The sequence below is a fragment of the Podarcis melisellensis genome, assembly GCF_964234715.1.
Source record: "Podarcis melisellensis genome assembly, chromosome: 15".
NCBI classification, from domain to species: Eukaryota; Metazoa; Chordata; class Lepidosauria; order Squamata; family Lacertidae; genus Podarcis; species Podarcis melisellensis.
Genome location: NC_138532.1, coordinates 9,542,822 through 9,561,803, shown reverse-complemented (window position 1 = coordinate 9,561,803; position 18,982 = coordinate 9,542,822). Strand labels below are relative to the sequence as shown.

At 45.5% G+C, this 18,982-nt stretch overlaps 1 long non-coding RNA gene across 1 annotated transcript; it reads left to right on the top strand.

Annotated features, from left to right (window-relative positions):
* The first annotated feature begins 4,772 nt into the window (after positions 1 to 4,772).
* Positions 4,773 to 13,126, top strand: LOC309358303. Its single transcript, XR_014163432.1, has 3 exons — positions 4,773 to 5,016; positions 5,218 to 5,318; positions 12,744 to 13,126. It is a non-coding gene; the product is annotated as an uncharacterized lncRNA (long non-coding RNA).
* The last annotated feature ends 5,856 nt before the right edge of the window (positions 13,127 to 18,982 follow it).

The following is an 18,982-nucleotide window of genomic DNA, read 5'->3' as shown; positions in this document are numbered from 1 at the left end:
TGGAAAAGCTGAAGATTGAACCTGGAGCTTTCTGCATGCACCTACCCTTTGGAACCCCCTGCCTTATTAACACCAGGCAGCACCTTTTTGTTTTTGCTCAAGCCTATCTAGACATGTAGATAGAAGTCACCTGTGTTGTATTTCTTTTTTGCTACTGTTGTTCTTAATCGTATGGAATAATTTTTGAAAAACTAGGTTTTTTAAATTGATAATTTTATTTTTTAGTTTTGTAAACGGATTTGAGGGTTTTTGTTTACAGTCGAGTGGTATATAAAACTTATTAAATGAAATAGATGGACCTAAAGGAAAAGCAGATGTTGTGCCTCTGAGCTACCGCATATTTACTTGAAAGAAAGTCTCACTGGTCAGACCTTCAAACTTCAGCTCAGGTACCTTGATTTGTTTGTTTTTTAACCCACTTCCCCCTTTTTGCCTTCTGTGGCAGCCAAGCAAGAGTGTCAGCTTGGTCCCACGGGGCTGTGGGTACCATGCATGGCCCTGGCACCAAAATTTGTGGGTGCCCGGCCCCTTCATGGGGAATTTTGTGGGTATTTGGGTACCCAGGGCTCTTGGGAGTTGGTACCTATGTGGCCAAGTGTCCTGTTTTACAAATGGCAGTCCTCAAATGGCATCCTCCATTTGGAAGGCTGTCTGGTCCAAGCCCAGTTTAAATGGAAGGAGCCATAAGAAATTAGAGCAGGGGCTGTGTAATTGCACTTGAAATGCAGAGTGAGCAGGCACATACAGTAGGTCATCTGGGTGGCACTCAGTCTCATAAATTCTGAGCACATGATAAAGCACGGGGAACTGTCATTTGTTAAGGGTGCTGGGAATTGTAGCTCTGTGAGAGTAAACCATAGTTCCCAGGATTGTATGATGGACGCAATGTGCTTCAAATCTATGCTGTGGATATTCTGTAATATTCTAAAAGTAAAGGTAAAGGTACCCCTGCCCGTACGGGCCAGTCTTGACAGACTCTGGGGTTGTGCGCCCATCTCACTTAAGAGGCCAGGGGCCAGCGCTGTCCGGAGACACTTCCGGGTCACATGGCCAGTGTGACATCGCTGCTCTGGCGAGGCAGAGCTGCACACGGAAACGCCGTTTACCTTCCCGCTGGTAAGCGGTCCCTATTTATCTACTTGCACCCGGAGGTGCTTTCGAACTGCTAGGTTGGCAGGCGCTGGGACCGAGCAGCGGGAGCGCACCCCGCAGCAGGGATTCGAACCGCCGACCTTTCGATCAGCAAGTCCTAGGCGCTGAGGCTTTAACCCACAGCGCCACCTGTGTAATATTCTACAGCCTTTTAAATGCATCTGCATTTTCTGTTTTGTTTTAATTATTAACTTGTTTTTATCCTATATTTTATTCTGTGAACTGCCCTGATATCTTATGAAGAAGGCGCCATATGTAAATCTAATAAATAAAAATAAAATGGCCTAGCCAGAGTCTACCCCACTACAGGGACACATATTTCTATTTCTGTTTGAGTAATTCTTTCCGGATTTGCATCTAGGTGTATAAAGTAGCATATGCAGATTTTGTGCAAAGCTGTGCCCTCCTTTGTTCGTGTGTTAATGATGCAGACTCAATGCTAGGTTGCAGGGGTCTGCGGAAATGGTTGCCCACTCCCCCTTTGGCCTCCCCACTCATAACAACAACAATCAAAGATGAGCAATTCAGACAAATTTAAAACACTCCTGAAAATTGGGTCTCACTGGGTTCCACCATTATTAGGACAAAACAGGAATCCCTGGTCTATTGGAGACATTGGCAAATACTTCCCCTTTTGTGGGGAAAGGAGTCAGCAGATGTGAGCTCTTGTCTTTCTTTGGAACTGATTGGGCTTTTTCCAGAAGGCTCTTTTCCAACTTTGGGAAATGTGGCTGTAGAGACAGCTATGGCCCCTACTATGGGGTAGATTTGCAGCTACCTAGACTCTCCATGGGAGGGTGGGGTGACCTTTGTAAAGTTTACAGTGAATGGGCAGTGCCGTGCAATAAACACAAATCGCTCCACCCACAGTAATTAGGCTTGGAAACAATTTTCAGTTGCAACCAATGGAAGGCTCTTTTCATGACCAACTGACGTGTATCCAGTAAAATCCTACTTGGCTTATGTCCAGTCATTTCAATGGGTCTACTCTGAGTAGGACTAAAACTGCACATAACCAATTCAGGAGCTACCTTTCGGTACACCAGACTGCAGGCTTGTCTTCGAAAGGAACCCATGGAATGGGAGGTAGGACTTTACAGTGTTGATGAGACCAGAGAATTTCCAAGGAAATGAAAATTCACTTTAGGTGGCCATGAATACGACCAAGTTCTTACCGTCTAGCATGCAATACTTCAGGGCTGTGGGGAGAAAAGCAATCACAAGTTGTCGGAGAATAATTCAGTGCAGAGATAGAATCAAGTAGCGGTCAGGTAGATTGATGAGTGTTGCCGACAAGTGGAAAGCAGGCATGAATGGCACCCAGAGCAGCAGAGAATATTGCCATAAATCTAGGCGGCTGGGACGTCTCCAAAGGCAGGTTCACACACAATCATTTCAAAGTCATGGCTGACACCACAAAGCCACTGTGAGATGTCTGAGTTGCAAATGCTTCTCAGGTATGTGTCCAGACACAAGCTTAGCAATTCCTTCAAAGTCACAGCTGAGTCAAGTGGCCGTGGAGCTAAGATTTCAGCATGTGCCTGATCTGAGTTAGAGCACTCACATGGCTGGGCATAGCTGAGGAAAAGTGGCTTTAGCAAATGATGAGCTGTAACCAATGCTAGTCATACTCAAAGTAGACCTGTTGAAATTAAGAGGTCTTAACTTGGACCCACCAATTTTAATGGGTCTCCTCTGAGTAGGAGTTTGTGGCTACAACCCTGTTGTGTTCATGGATATTATACAGTAGGACAATAGCTGCAGGGCAGGGTTTCTTATGGGAAACTGTGTTATTATAAGTGAATCCTGCAAGAAAATGCTGCAGAATATGCTTACTTCCTAACAGTAGTGCTCCTATCAGCCATTCACAACAACCAGCCACACCTCCTTGCAAGTTGTTTCATTCTATTCCTTTGTCCACATTTTCATTTTTTGTTCCCAGCTGACACTCAGTGTTCTATGACCACTAAGCATGAATAGTCCCCCCTTGGGCGATATCTCCCTTGCTTTTCTGTGGCCCTGTATTATCCCCAATCTTGTCTACACAGCATTTGAATTTGCTACTAGATGAGGATGAATGTTGTGGTTGTATTGAGAGCTGGCCATTGCTGCCTGAAGCAAACAACAAGATGGTGCCATGGTGCCTGGAAAGAGGAGACTGAGAGGAGATATGGTAGCCATCTTCAAATATCTAAAGGGCTGTCACATGGGAGAGGGAACCAATGGCTTCCAGATAAACAAAAAGGAGATTCTGACTAAACATCAGGAAGAACTTTCTGACAGTGAGAGCTGTTTGACAGTGGAACAGTCTCCCTCGGGAGGTTGTGGACTCTCTTTCATTGAAGGTTTTTAAGCAGAGTGTGGATGGCCATCTGTCATGGATGCTTTAGCTGAGATTCCTGCATTCCAGGGGTTTTGAATAGATGGCCTTTGGTCCCCTTCCAACTCTACAATTCTACAATTCTCTGATTCCTCATACAGAAGCCGACCAGGCATCATTATTGGTGACAGGACAGAATCCTGCACCACAACAAAGGACAGCAAGCTGCATGGCATACAGAACTCCCAGCATCCAGTAATCAAGATGTCCACCTCATGGGCCAATCAGAGCCAACCCCTACCATTACAGTCAAACAGTAGAGCCGGCCCTGATTATCATGACATATGATGCCATCAACCTACAGGGTGCTCTATGGAGTTGGCAAGATGGTCAAGTTCCTATCTCCAAAGGTTTCTATCAATCTAAATGGATGGATGGGAAAATAAGTGTGTGTGGGGGAATCTGGACACATGTGGTTATATTAGTTGTCGCCAACTAAGTTCTTCTTAAAGTAGACCCGTTGGAACTATTGAACCTGAATCAGCCATGTCCATTGACTTCAATGGCTCCATTCTGAGTTGAACTAGCATTGGATACACCTGGCGGTACCTGAAGCTCAATTCCAGCTGACAATGAGAATTAAAAGGTGGCCTCCGGTGGTGCAATATATCTTACTTGGCAGATATATAAGAATATAAATGGTAAAGCTGGAGTTGAATGGCAATGAGACATACCTTTAAGTATACCTTTATCCTTACGCAGTAGCAGGCTGGTGATAACTGCTGGGATGATTTTATCAGTACTTGTAGTTTGGCAGGGAACCGTTTGCAAGAAACAGTCCTAGATAGCACAAATATTCTGGCATTGGTGAGCTACGTGAAACATGTCTCAATGTAACCCACAAGTGATGACATCAAACTTCTTGATGAATTATAATTCAGCTGTTTCACATTGTATTCTTCCTCTGAAGTTCCTTTGGCATATATGTGTAAATAAATCTTATATTACAAAACACCAATCAGTCTCCAGTAACCCAATTCCAAGGAAACCAAATCCCAAAGTAAGTGCTGGAACCTCAGCAGTCGGATAATTGAGGTGTGCAAAGCAATATATTATTTTCAATTATGGTTAGCCTGTTTCCCCAAAGGGAGGCTTCTGCAATTTTATATTTGGGAACAAATTCACTGGTTGAATTTCTGTGGGCTTGAAGTCCTTGAGTCCAGCCCTCAGGCCTTTCTCTCCATGTTCAGTTCAGTGTGTTCTGTGTGATTACTCTGAAGCAGACTTCGCCAACTTGATGCCCTGAAGATGTTCCTGTACTATAGCTCCCATCAGCTCCAGCAGCATGGTCGTGTTGGCTGGGACTGATGGGAATTGCAGTCCAAAACATCTGCAGGGCACCAGGCTGGCAAAGGTTGCCCTGAAGGACGTGGTTTGGAGAATCATGGCCTCAGTCAGATGAATTGCCCTGAATAAAGGAAGCATTATATCAGCCAGCACAGACTGAACCAGTCTGTCAGTCCGTAGGGTGGAAAATTGAAAGGGTGAGTACATGGTATGTTTGGGGTGATGTAATTGCTACGATATTTAAAAATAAAATTAAAAAAAACCCCCATGGCTTATCTGGAACAAATTACCCGCTGAAACCCAGTAAACCTGCCTCTCTGATTGGCATGCCACACCACTAACAGATTTATAACTCAGATTGTTTGACAGTTTCCTACTTCCTTTTATGTATTTCTAAGCGACGGCGTGGAATTTGCCAATGGAACACCACACGGCAATTGTTGGCTGAGCGGCTCGGCAGGATGGAGATGAAAAGGCTTCCAGGAGAGCTTTCCTGACTGTGAGTAGAGACATTGCAGCGTCCATTCCTAGGAATCAGAGCCTTGCCATTTCTTCCCTAAATCACAGAACACAGGTTTTAGGTTACCGCTACCTCCTGAAGAAAAGAAAAAAAAAAAGCCGAGCGAGCAAGCTGTATAATTAATCATATTAGATCCTGGCAGATGCTTTAGTTTGCAACAATGTTGCTATTATTAAGCATCTACGGCCGCCCATTACAGCCGGGGCCCACGTGCTCAGAGTTCTGGGAAGGAGGACTTGGCAGGACTCCCCTGAGCGAAGTAGGCTTGTCACATGGCATGCTTCAAGTACCACTTTCCCAACCACAATCAATCACTCCGCCTGTCGGATCTGTCAGTTCTACCTCATTGCGAGACCTTTCTCTGAAACTGACCGCAAGCCTGATTCGAACCGAACGGCGGTGATGGCAGGGATGGGAGTTGGCTGTGTGTGTGTGTGTTTTTTTCCCCTCTCAAAGGGGAGCCATTCAAGTTCAGGAGAGAAGCAAGAACAGAGCTGGGGAGGGAGGGAGGGAAGGAAAGGAAAACAGCAGCAAAGCAAAACATAACGATTGCTTAAGAGTAATTCAAGTTGGAAGAAAATGACAAAGAAATATGCATGCACAAAGGTGGGGCAGGTAATGATATGTGAACGACTCCTTTCACAGGTACGGATGGGTGAACATGCCCCATTTTGGTTTCTCCCAGTTTCTTATTTTCCCAATGCTTCAGTTCTTCACATTTCTGCATCACTTTTCTGCCTTTTATAACTAACTAACTAACTAACTAACTAACTAACTAACTAACTAACTAACTAACTAGCCAACCAACCAACCAACCAACCAACCAACCTAACTCATTGAACATTTCCAGCATTTTAATGTGAATTCCTACTAATAGGCACATTTTCACAAGACAGTGCCTGTTTCAGTTGGAGAACTGTAGTGCAGAATTCAGAGGAATACGAATTTCAGAGACTGACTGAAGTTTGGCTTGTGTGAGGAAGTCTCAGGAAGTGGATTCGCCTTTAAATGTGTGTGTTGAGCCAAATTTCTTCCATTTACTTGTCCCCTCCTGTTCCACAAAACACCTAGAGCTCACAAGAGCAAAGACAGCAATGATTATGAATCTGTACCATTTCTGAATCATAATGTAACTAGGAAGCAGCAGATGGACTTGAGGCATGCAAAGTTTTGAATCTACTAATGCCTACGTCTCTAAGTCATGCTGGCTGGATGACCAAAGGAGATGGGTTCTGTGCATGGGCAGGAATCACACAGGATCTTTTCAGGTCATTTTCACAGCCTCTGTTCTTGCTGCTGAAGAGATAAGTCATTGTTCAGTTTTGTTTTTTGTTTTGTTTAAGCAGCTTGTCTCTTCAGCAGCTGGAACAGGGATGAGATGATAGCTGGCGATGTAAGAGGATTCCAGAGCAATGAGAAATTGAATGGTGGAGCTGGCCCAAGACATTTTGATGCCTGAAGCAAGGCAACAAATGATACCCTCCCTATGCTAGGGAGGTGGTGGACAAAATGTAAACAGTCTTGTTGCACTAGTTCAGATGTAGCTTCTTGACTTTATGTATTCCCCTAAATTCTGGCTCCTGAAACAGAATGCGTCACCGTAGCAGAACTGACACAGTGGGATCTGAAGAAGTTTCATCAAATGTGATCAAAGGCTCATCTGACAATCCCCTTTCAACAATAAAATATGGACACAATCGAAAGCGTTTGATATATGGTTTTAAATCTTAGGCTATTACATATTTCTTCAGTCATGAGTTGCGCTAGCCACTGCCAGAGGCTGGATACTGGGTTTCGGGGCAGCTTTATGACTTTTGGCATATCAGACAAAAAATGTATTTGGGAGTTTCTGGGCTGTCAGAGTTCCTAAGATATTGCACCCCATTTTGTGTATGTGTGTGTGTTTCCTATTGCCAAAAATTCCTCTAGCCAACTGGCTCTTCCGATGTGGTTTATTTTAACTGTCTACTTTATTCCAAAGTCCCTTCACTACCTGAGAGTTTATTTTGCTGAAGGCATCTAAATGTATAAGAATAATTAAAGCACCCTTGTTTTGAGGGGACCTTTTTCTTAATGAATAAAAGTGTCCAAAGCTGGCAATCAAGAGGAAAGGTAGTGAAACAATGACCAGGGACTGTCGCTAGTTTATTGGCAAGAAAGCTGCCAGCTCAAAGTAGTTTCAGCAGCAACAAACTGTCATCAGGAGATCAAGATGATGAATGCTTTTCAACCGACTATTATGGGGAATTATTATTTCTGATGATTCGTTCCTTTTAAACATACACTCTGCTTCTGCTATCCTGAGCACAGCACTAACTATATGGGCAATTCATCCAATAACCTCATTGGTAGAGCATCTTACGCAGGGGAAAATACGTATAAGCCGGCTCACCTTTTTTGTGAGGCAGCATTGCAGGACAGAGGAGGCTTCACTGGAGGGAATTCAAGCCGGCTGTGCCCTTCCTGATTGGTGGATAGGGCATAAGCCCCACCCGCCTATCAGGAACTGTATCCTGGCCTGCTCCCTGCTTTGGCAAATGGGGATGCAGGCCCGGGCTTGGACTGTGCCAGGGGTAGAGTCAACACAGTCAATGGTGGGCTTCCCTCAAATCCGCCCCTTGCCCATTTAAGCAGCCAGCATCTGGGGGCTCAGCCTGTTTGTTCCTGTGCTGGGTTTCCCTGCCCACCTACCCTGGGTTTAAGCTGATCGTCAATGACTTTGCTGTGGCTACAGTGGTTGCCATCCTTCAAGGGGCTGGGTAGGAATTTGGCCACTGGGCTAATTGGCACTGACCACTGGATAGCAATCATCACAACTGGTTGGGCATTGGGGCAATCCTTTGTTTTGGATGGAGGGGAGGTTGTAGTCTCTGCCTGCCCCTCCAAACGCTGGGTTATCCCATTAAAGGGATCTGGGGGGAATGGTTACGTCTGCGTGCCCAGGCGGGGGCCAGGGCTGAAGGCACTCCCCCAGATGGCGGTCCCTGCGAGGGTCACCCTATTGGATGTAAGTTTTAGGAACCCCCACCTGGATCGCGTTACTTCTGGCAGGTGGGCTGGAAGTATTTTGATTGCCCCATGCCCAAGCCAAACCTCTTTCATCCGTATTCAATAAAGTTGTGGCCTGTTTGGACCCCAAACCAGTCTCATTGGTCTCTTGTTATTTGGGTTGGGGTATGCGAAGTCCGATGCCTGGTCCTACTAGACAGCTTTTTATAGTCCTTGTGGCTGTGGAAGGGCTGGAGCTCAGTGGCAGAACACAAAAAGCTTCCAGGTTCAATCCCTGTCATCTCCAGGCGATTTTGGAAAAGACCCTATCAAAAACCTTGGAGAGTCAGTCTGATAATAATGATGTAGATTTAGAACGACACAGCTTTCCATATTCCTGTTGCATACTTTTATGATTTCTTGGAAAGAAAAGGCAACATAATAGAAAGTGCCTTAAAAAAAAGAGTATATGATTTAAAAGGAAAAACAAACTAATGGATAATGGAAATCAAATCAAATCCAAGATTAACTCAACAGAACATAAGGCCTTCCCCCACCCCAGGTTCTTAGACATGATCTTTCAGCGTGACCGATTGTCTAGCTCTGAAAAATTGTTATGCATAGGGGAAGGCACAGTGAAGGACTTAGCCCATTTCCATGTGCTAAAAGTGCTCTTTGCATCTCACAAGTCTGTAATTTGAACATAAAAAACTCAAGGTGCACAAATGGTGCACTTGGATTGTTCAAACTGCTTGTTTCCATTTTCTCATGATACACCATTCGCATGTGAAGACAAATAGTCCTCACAAGACTTATTTATTTTTTTATTGAGTTTATATCCTGCCTTTCTCCCAAGGCAGTTTACAACATTTAAAAACGTCTTGTCAGAGTGGCACATGCTCTGTTTATCTCCTGCTTGAACTACTGCAATGCTCTCTACATGGGGCTACCTTTGAAGGTGACTCCGAAAATACAATTAATCCAGACTGATGACTGGGAGCGACCACCAGGACTGTGTAACTCCGGTCCTACAAGACCTACATTGGCTCCGAGTATGTTTCCAAGCACAATTCAATGTGTTGGTGCTGTCCTTTAAAGGCCTAAATGGCCTCGGCCCTGTATACCTAAAGGAGCATCTCCACCCCCATCACTCAGCCCCCCCATCACTGAGGTCCAGCTTAGAGGGCTTTCTGGCGGTTCCCTCCCTGCGAGAAGTGAGTTTACAATGGACCAGGCAGAAAGTCTGCTCGGCAGTGGAACGCCCTCCTATCAGATGTCAAGGAAATAAACAGCTATCTGACTTTTAGAAGGCATCTGAAGGCAGTCCTGTATCGGGAAGTTTTTAATGTTTCATGTTTCACTGCGTTTCTTATATTCTGTCAGAAACCACCCAGAGTGACTGGGGCAATCCACACAGATAAATACTAACACCAGTCCTTTTTTTGGGAGCGGGGTGCAGGGGTACGCATACTCCTCAATATTTTGTGAATCTAAGGTTGGCCTCATTGAGGGACAGTATTTCAATATGAGTAGGAAAATGAGAGTATCCCTAAACATTTTTTTTTTTGGAAAAAAGCACTGACTAATACTAATGCTAATTGTTTGTTTGTTGTTATTAAATACAAAATAATCAACATGAATTAGTCTTCCTATCTGCCTTCTTCCTTACAACCAGTCCAGGGGGTGGCACCACTATCTCGACCTTAGTCTCTGTGTTGCCCAGGAAGGAGGATGGTACTAGAAGTAGTTGGGTCTGTCTGCCATTGACTCTAGTGCCACCTACTGTTGTCCTCCTGGCTTACACCCTACCAGACCCAATGGACTTTAGCTGCCACTGCCATGGGAAATACTGTAGCAGTTCATTTGTGCATCATTGGCTAATGTGATATGCCTGAAGTCATCTTGGATGGAAAGCCACTGTGGCTCTTCCCCCTTATAAGGGGTTCCAGAGTTGAGGCGTGGCAAGGGCAATTGCTCCCACCTTCAACAAGAACTTCACCCCCTCCAGCCCCTCACCCAACTGTTTGCCCTGGTGGTTCCTTGAAGGAAAGGCACTTTCCCCAAGTACATTCCAAGTACAGCTGAACCATATATACTGGAGAACAGAACAAGGCTGTAATCTTTAGAGTGCTTACTTAAAAGTTCGCTCTACCAAAATCAATAGGACTTAACTTCAGAGAAAAGACCTTGAGGATGGGAGCGGTAATGTGAAATATGTTGTTATTTGTCGAATCATGTGAGGCAAAGCTTGCCTTGTGCCTTGTGGGAGGGACCCCACACTGTGGCTGCTCTCCAGACCACAGCTGTCAACGTTTCCCTTTTTTTTAAGGGAAATTCCCTTATTCTGAATAGGATTCCTCGCAAGAAAAGGGAAAGTTGACAGCTATGCTCCAGACTGCCCTCACCCCTTTGGAAACAGGAAGGATGTTGGTGTGGGAAGTAGCGCCAGCTCCAGGAAAAAAAACAAAATGGGGCAGGGCATGGAAGTGATAAAGTGCCTTCAAGCAAACCCCTCACTTCCTTTCTGCCCTCTGCCCTTGCTCAAATTCCCCTGCATTTCCTGCTTCCTCCTCTTCTTCCTGCAGACAGTACAATCTTCCTCCCTTTGCACTTTGGATCTGACTTGAGGCTTGGCTGAACAGCTCCCAGTTCCAGATCTGAACTTTGCTGCTTCCCACTTTCCCTTTTCCCCATGTAAGGAGGCTCCACATGTACACACACACACACACACACACACACACACACACACTCGCATGTTTGCAAGCCTTGGTGTTCTCCTGAGCCTGCTGATACCCCTTTTCTTTCTTCTGCGTGGTACCATTTGGTGGACATAATGATTGGCACATAAGCCAGAACTTTGGTATTGACAGGAATGATAAAAAGAAAGAGACAACAGTACCAGTAGGGAGAGTGCTGCTTGAGAGGACATATTTCCTACCAATTATGTTCCTATTAAATTCCAGGCCAATAAGAGGCCTCATGTACCGTAAGGCATAAAACAGAAGGGAAATTTTTACCTGGTACTGTTTCTCCCATCAGGCCCGTGATGGACAGGAATGGGGAAAGCTTCACATGGTGAAGTTTTCTGTTTTGCGGAACAAACGACCTCTCTGGCTACCCAGTGCTCAAACTTTCATGCAGTCATTTGGGCTCCGTGCACTGAAATGCAATTCTGCCCAATGAGGGACTTTGTTTTCTCTCTCCCTCTCCTGCATTTAAGATCTTTCAGCAACTTGTAATTACATGTTGGTGAGATTTCCGTGTTGAACACATAGATTAGGGTGTCCGTCACGCCTTGCACATATTTCCGGCCTTGTTCCAGTAGTTTAAAGGCATTCCACACACAAAAAATAGGCTTTCAAAAGGGCTTCTCCACCCACCCCAATGATAACCAATGTTTTGTTTTGTTTTTTCACTTGAAAGAATGAAAGGGAAAAAACACACACACACACAGGCTGTAAGTGATGGCAAGAGACCACTGGAAAAGGTCCATCAATAACAGACCTGTCTACAGAGTCACTAGCACAGGAAACATGTCAGTAATGATGGATAAAGGAGTAACACTGACTTCCCCAAGTGATTTTTGTGGTGGCCAATGCCCTAACTCTTTGAAGGAAGCTATCATCATCAGTGGCAAACTCATGTTTTCTCATTACACATATCCTAAAACAGTTATTTTTTTTATTTAAAAAAAGCCTTTTGAAAAGCCAGGATATGATGGACACTTTGGCTCCATGCACAGTATATATTTAAAGCAGTATCACACCACTTTAAGCAGTTGTGGCTGCCCCCAAAGAATCCCAGAGACTTTGGGCTACAAAAACAACATAGAGCTAGTGAAACTTTGTAATAAAAACAAGCAGCATGATAAAAGAACTGAAACAGGTGAAAACAGGAACTGAGGAATAACAGGGCCTGATCTTGTGGGTCTGGGAAATCCTGGGCAAAATGCTGTGTCTGAAGCAACCAATAGATGTTGCTTCACATTCCGCAGGGACCATGGTAGAAAATGCCTGTCATGGTATCCTGTTCTCAAAGTCACACCTGTGCTTTTAAAGAAACACTTTGTTCAGAAGGGTACTTTATTTTGGCAGGGCATATCCTTTCTGTTTCAAATCTGATCTTCATATACTGAGGAAGGAAGAGATTTCTGTTGCAAATTTCCTGCAAGAGACTTCCTGGTCCTTTAATCAGCTACTTCCTATTCTGGGTCCTCCTGATGCTTTCTGCTTAGTTCTGCTCACGATTTTCCAACTGCCCATCATAATGTGCCGTTCCCCGTTCCTGTTCACCCCATATATTGCAGGATCTAGCCTTGAAGGCTTCATGACAGGGTTTCCCAGTCTCTTCCAGATTTCTTCTGAAATTGATTCTTACCCTTTGTTCCATTTCTCACCTTTTCAATTTCCACTGCAGCTGATGTTGAGGAGGCAAGCTCCTTGTGCTCACCCACTCGCCATTCCTCCCTGGGGAAATGGTCATTGGTCAGTGATGGAGCGTGTGCTTTGTATGCATAACATACCAGGTTCAAGCAGAAGAACCTAGAACGAGGCCTTTTGGATCAGTCCAAAGTCCCACCCAGTTCATCCTTCTGGTCTCACAGTGAACGGCCAGTCAGATATGTCTGGAAAACTGACAAGTAGGTTGGGCACACAATAGCACACTCACACCCATAATCCCCCAGCAGATGGTACTGGAGGTACCACATAGCCATGATGACTAGTGGCCATTGGTAGCTGTATCTTCCATGGACTTGTCTAATGTCCTTTTAAGTCCATCAAGTTGTTGGTCATCACTACAGGCACCAGATGTGATGGCCTGGGACTCAGGCTCAGACTTGGAGCCAGAGGTGTTTCAGTCCGCACCGGATCCTTTGCCTCAGGCATTATCTGAACCAAGTCTGGGGCCTGATTCTGAAGAGCCCCAGTCTGCACAGGTTCCCCTGCAACAAGCACCAGCTGGGCCGAGTCAGGGGCCTGAAACTCCCCTGGCTCCAGATGCGGGGATGACCTCGTTGCCTCCAGCTGGGCCATCACTTACAGCTGCTCCACTACCGGTTGGGTTAGGGGAGGCTGAGGCGGCCCCTGGGTCTAGTAACCCACCGATGTCTCCCGAGCTGCAGAGACTCAGATCTGAGAGGAGAGACCTGAGTACTTGCAGGAGGAGTGCTCACCTTCAGTGAGTCACCGGGGGATCAGGACCGGCTGTTACCCTGTCAGAGATCAAAGGCTGCTGGACCCTGCCCCAGGTTGCGGGAGCAACATTGCTGCTATCTTCCTGTTACTCTGTTCCTGACCTAGCCTGGTTTCCTGCCTTGGCCCTGTTGGACTGACTCCTCATGGAATCCTTGGATTTGGGACTGGACCTGGACCGCGTTGCTCGGGTTAACCCCTGGGCCCAGCACACCAGTGGATTGAGTGGATGAGACCAATAGTGGGTCCCGTGATCAAGAAGGCAGTTTTTGCATGTACTGTACTGTGTGCTTTCAATGTACATAGTCCAGTTCTCTTATAAAAATTGCCTGTGAATTGTAGTTCTGTGGGCATACACTACAGTTCCCAGGATTCTCTTTTGGGGACAAATGCAGTCCTCCAGGCCTCTCTGGCCCTGAAGACTCTTCCCCATGCCACACACACAGAGGGGGCCCAACTTGAATAACATATTGGGAAGGCCCTGGTAAGTACCACCCCATATACCGTATTTTTCACTCTATAGGATGCACCTTTCTCCCTCCAAAAATTAAGGGGAAATGTGTGTGTGTCCTATGGAGTGAATGCAGACTCCTTGGCTTCAGCGATAGCAACGCGAAGCCTCCGAAGTGCAGAGCCTGCGCTCTGGAGGCTTCGTGTTGCTTTCGCTGAAGCCTGGAGAGCGAGAGGGGAGTGCAGTGAGAGTTCCCGCTGCGCTCCACAGGCTTCAGGTTCCTTTTGCTGAAGCTGGGAGAGCAAGAGTCTCCTGGTTTCAGCAGAGAGGGAGAGCTGCACAGCACCCCTTCAGCCAAGCAGCAGGAGAAGTGGAAGGGGCTCTGTTTCTCCTGCCGCTTTGCTGAAGGGGCGTTGAGCAGAGAGGGGCAGATTCTCTCCCCAAAGAATCCTGGAAACAGCATTTTCCCCTTCACAGAGCTACAATTCCCAGCACCCTTAGCAAACTAAAATTCCCAGGATACTTTGGGTGGGGTGGGATGTGCTTTAAATATATGATGTGTATGCAGCCTTAAAAACTGGAGGCGGGGATATGGCACCCTCTGTAGAATCTGTTGCCTAAAGTGGCAGCTTCATTTTGATTCATTGCAGTGCTGGCCCAGTCTGGCTCAAATTAAGTCCTGAGTCAGGGCTGTCCTCCACTTAGCTTGGACGGCTGAACCCCAGGCAGGAACATCTCATATATCAAGCTCCTTTCCTTAATGGAACGAAGATGACTCAAAGGCTTTTTAGAAGGAGTGGTTTCATTTGCTCTTGGATGTTTGCTTCACATCTTTTATTTTATGGGTAAATCATCATCTATTAGGCCTCCTTTAAACAAGACGATGGGAGCCTTTACTCAAATCATAACAGACCCTTTCAGCTGACTGTGTGGAAGAAAATGTGTGTCAGCGATTCCCACCAGCCTCTCCAACTCTCGACGCAAGTCCTACCTTGCAAACTGGAAGCGGGCCTCCCTTCTTGCCGCTGAACAAGTGCATAAAGAGGATCTTATTTATTGCAGGAGACATGTTTTAAAACAACTGACAAAACGGCAAGATGTAAAATGACAAGCAAAAGGGATTTCTTTTTTTTTTCAAAAAACCGCATACTGCATAGATTTCTGGCATTGATAAAAATAGTGTTTTATTTTAAAGTTGTAATTAGGGTACTTTCTTTCTTTTTCTTTTTTTTAAAGAGCAATAATGTAGCAGGAAAGCAAGGAGACATTTGGGTATTAGCTAAGGATGTCAAGTGCAGTGCCGTGGAGAGCTGAGGCCCCACATTCTTCTTCAGCTTAGCTTTCCACCCAACTTGGAGAAGAATTGAACTATGGAATTCTTTCCCACAAGAGATGGCCACCAACTCAGATGGCTTTGAAAGAGGAGTAGACAAATTCATGGTGGACAAAGCTCTCTGTGGCTACTAACCCTGATCAGTAAGTTCTACCTCCACTGCTGGAGGCAGGAAGCTTCCCAATACGAGTTGTGGGTGGGGTGGAGAGAATACTGTTTGCTGGCTTCCTATGGGGATGTGGTCGGCTACTGTGAGAACAGAATGCTGGACTAGATGAGTCCACCCAACCTGGCCTCCAATCCACTCGCCTTCTTCGCGGCGTTGGTGGCAACAGACAAACCTCCTTTATTTTCCTCATGGCTGGAGTCTCTCTGCTGCTTTTGCAATTTAAAGAAAGGGGGGGGGGACAGGATGTTGGGAGATTTGGGTGTAATGGAAGAGGGATGAGTGCAAGAAGGGAGATGCTTTGGTTGTACAGTAAGAGTTGTAAGTGTCGGTCCATTCACAGTGGCTCAGAGTCAAGAGCTCAGCCATTCTCCAGTGTTTTGGCTTATGAGGGGTAAGAAGTTGCTCGTCTCAAATATTAACTGATAGGCACTGGATCACAAGTTGTGCAGTTTCAATTGCCTCGTTGTTCTCTTCTCAGCCCAGTGACTAACATTAAAGAACTGTGTGAACATCAGTGGAGGGAAAGGGGGAGGTGAGATTGACCCCCCCCTTCTCTTCCATTCCCTTGATGTGTGACTAACAGCTGTTTTTCTTTGTGGCAAACCAGTGGGATCTTCCTGTTGTTGATGTAATGGAGATGCTTCCTGGTGTGAAATTCTACAGGATGGATTGCGCAAGGGGAGGAGGACTTCAACACACTTATCAAAGTGCTTTCCAAAAAAGAAAACCACTCTTCTATTCTGTAGGGACAGGCAACAGAACAAAACACACACCGAGTGGCTGACATCAGGTCAGAGTGACATGAGTTAATGCCTTTTTGGTGTGCTCTTTTTTAAAACAACAAGAAGAACTTTTATGAGCAAAGTGATGCTTTTTGTGGAAAATGCAATCGGATAACTGTAATTTCAGAGGCATCCCCACTTCCCAGGAAGGGTGTAATTGCTACTTTTCACTGTGATCTACATGTGTCATTGATATAGATGCAGCCAGCCATCAATCCAATTGGTCTACTAGGACAATGAGTGCTAGATACCCCATGCATGGCAGCTTTCAGAAAGACTTTCCCCATTGTTGTTGTTGTTGTTTAGTCGTGTCTGACTCTTCTTGACCCCCTGGACCAGAGCACGCCAGGCACTTCTGTCCTCCACTGCCTCCCACAGTTTGGTCATACTCATGCTGGTAGCTTCGAGAACACCATCCAACCACCTCGTCCTCTGTCGTCCCCTTCTCCTTGTACCCTCCATCTTTCCCAACATCAGGGTCTTTTCCAGGGAGTCTTCTCTTCTCACGAGGTGGCCAAAGTATTGGAGTCTCAGCTTCAGGATCTGTCCTTCCAGTGAGCACTCAGGGCTGATTTCCTTAAGAATGGATAGGTTTGATCTTCTTGCAGTCCATGGGACTCTCAAGAGTCTCTTCCAGCAACAGAATTCAAAAGCATCAATTCTTCGGCGATCAGCCTTCTTTATGGTCCAGCTCTCACTTCCATACATCACTACTGGAAAACCATAGCTTTAACTATATGGACCTTTGTTGGCAAGGTGATGTCTCTCCTTTTTAAGATGCTGCCTAGGTTTCCCCATAGCAGCATACAATTAAAGAATTATTTACTTTGGAGAGATCTCACTGAACCTAGCTATAATCTAAGGGCTCATCCATAATGACATTTAATGTGGATTCTCCACTTCCTGTACCTTCATTATTTCTACACCGTCCAGAGGATGTTCTCCTGGTCTACCCATTGCCTTCCTCAACCCAGATTTTCTCATACCATTATACTCCAAAAAGGAGAAAATCTGGATTGCAGGAGGGGAAAGTGAGGGGGGCAGTTTTCTGGAGGAGAACAATGTATGGACAGTGAAGAATTAATGGAGGTACGGAAAGCTCACTATCTATATTAAAAGACGGTATGGGTGAGCCTTCATACATACGTGTTGATCTATTGCAAATCACCTGGAAATCTACTAGTAGATCCCTTGCTATATGCCTCCTTCAGGCTCAGAACCAGCATGCCTCTGAATATTGGCAATAGTGGGAGTGCGCTATTGCCTTGTTGCCTTGCTTGCAGACTTCCCTAAGGCAACTGGTTGGCCACTGAAGGAAGCAAGATGCTGAACTAGATGGCCTCTGGTCTGATCCAGCAGGAGCCTTCTTTGGTTTGCTGCACCAGGGGGCTTTTTCAGTTGTGGAGGCATTGTCCGTTAGTTAATGAATTTTGGAAACAGATTGGTATAGAAATATCGGGAATTGCGGGTAGGAAGGTGGGAATATCTAAATTAATGGTTCTTATTAGTCTGAGTCGGGGGACGCGGGTGGCACTGTGGGTAAAACCTCAGCGCCTAGGACTTGCCGATCGCATGGTCGGCGGTTCGAATCCCTGCGGCGGGGTGAGCTCCCGTCGTTCGGTCCCAGCTCCTGCCCACCTAGCAGTTCGAAAGCACCCCTAAGTGCAAGTAGATAAATAGGTACCCGTTTATAGCGGGAAGGTAAACGCCATTCCGTGTGCTGCTCTGGTGTCGGCTCGCCAGAGCAGCTTCGTCACGCTGGCCACGTGACCCGGAAGTGTCTGCGGACAGCGCTGGCCCCCGGCCTCTTAAGTGAGATGGGCGCACAACCCTAGAGTCGGACACGACTGGCCCGTATGGGCAGGGGTACCTTTACTTTTACTTATTAGTCTGAGTAGTGCCGAGTTAAAAACAAAAGAGGAATGTAAATGGGTAAAATTGATGGTAACTGCAGCCAGACAGGTTATAGTGAGTAACTGGAAAAATGCAGAAGAGTTGGGGTGAATCAATGGAGGAAAAAACTGAATAATATTATAATTTTAGAATATCTGTGAAGATACACAGAATGAAAGGGTTTAAGGTCAGTGAGAAAGAGGAGGATTGGTTTGAGAAGATATTGAATTATTTGGGTAGGTTTGAACAATTTGGGGCAATTAAAATGTTAAAAGTTAACTAAACCTTGTGGATGGAGGAGTGTTAAGGTATATAGAAGTGTACATATGGTTGATTTGAATATGTTATTATTGAATATTATTGAATATGTATATTATTGATTATGTATACCCAATGTATAAGCCGCCTGGGGGGTTTCACCGTTTGTGTTTTGGTTGTTGGTAAAAAATAAAAATGTTAAACATTTTTTTTTAAAGTTGTGGTGGCATAACCGAGAATCCATAATTACCATGAAGCTGTGATACAACCGCCTTTTAAAGTGCTGAGACTTTGAGGAAACAAGTAAAGCCACAAGATTCGGAATGAGACACTGAAAGCAAAACAGGCAACGTGGTGATGGAAGGCAGCTGCCATCTTGACGGTGAGCAAAGCCAAAAGCTCGTGGGGAGATGGGGTGGAGGGTCATATTCAAGAAGGGCTTGGATTTGTTAGACGCAGGGAGTCACTTACTACTACTCTTCCCCCCACCCCCATTTCTCTTTGGCGGTATTAGTTAATTAAACTATGCAAATTAAAGCATCTTATAATTTATATAATATCAACACCACAGCCTTGA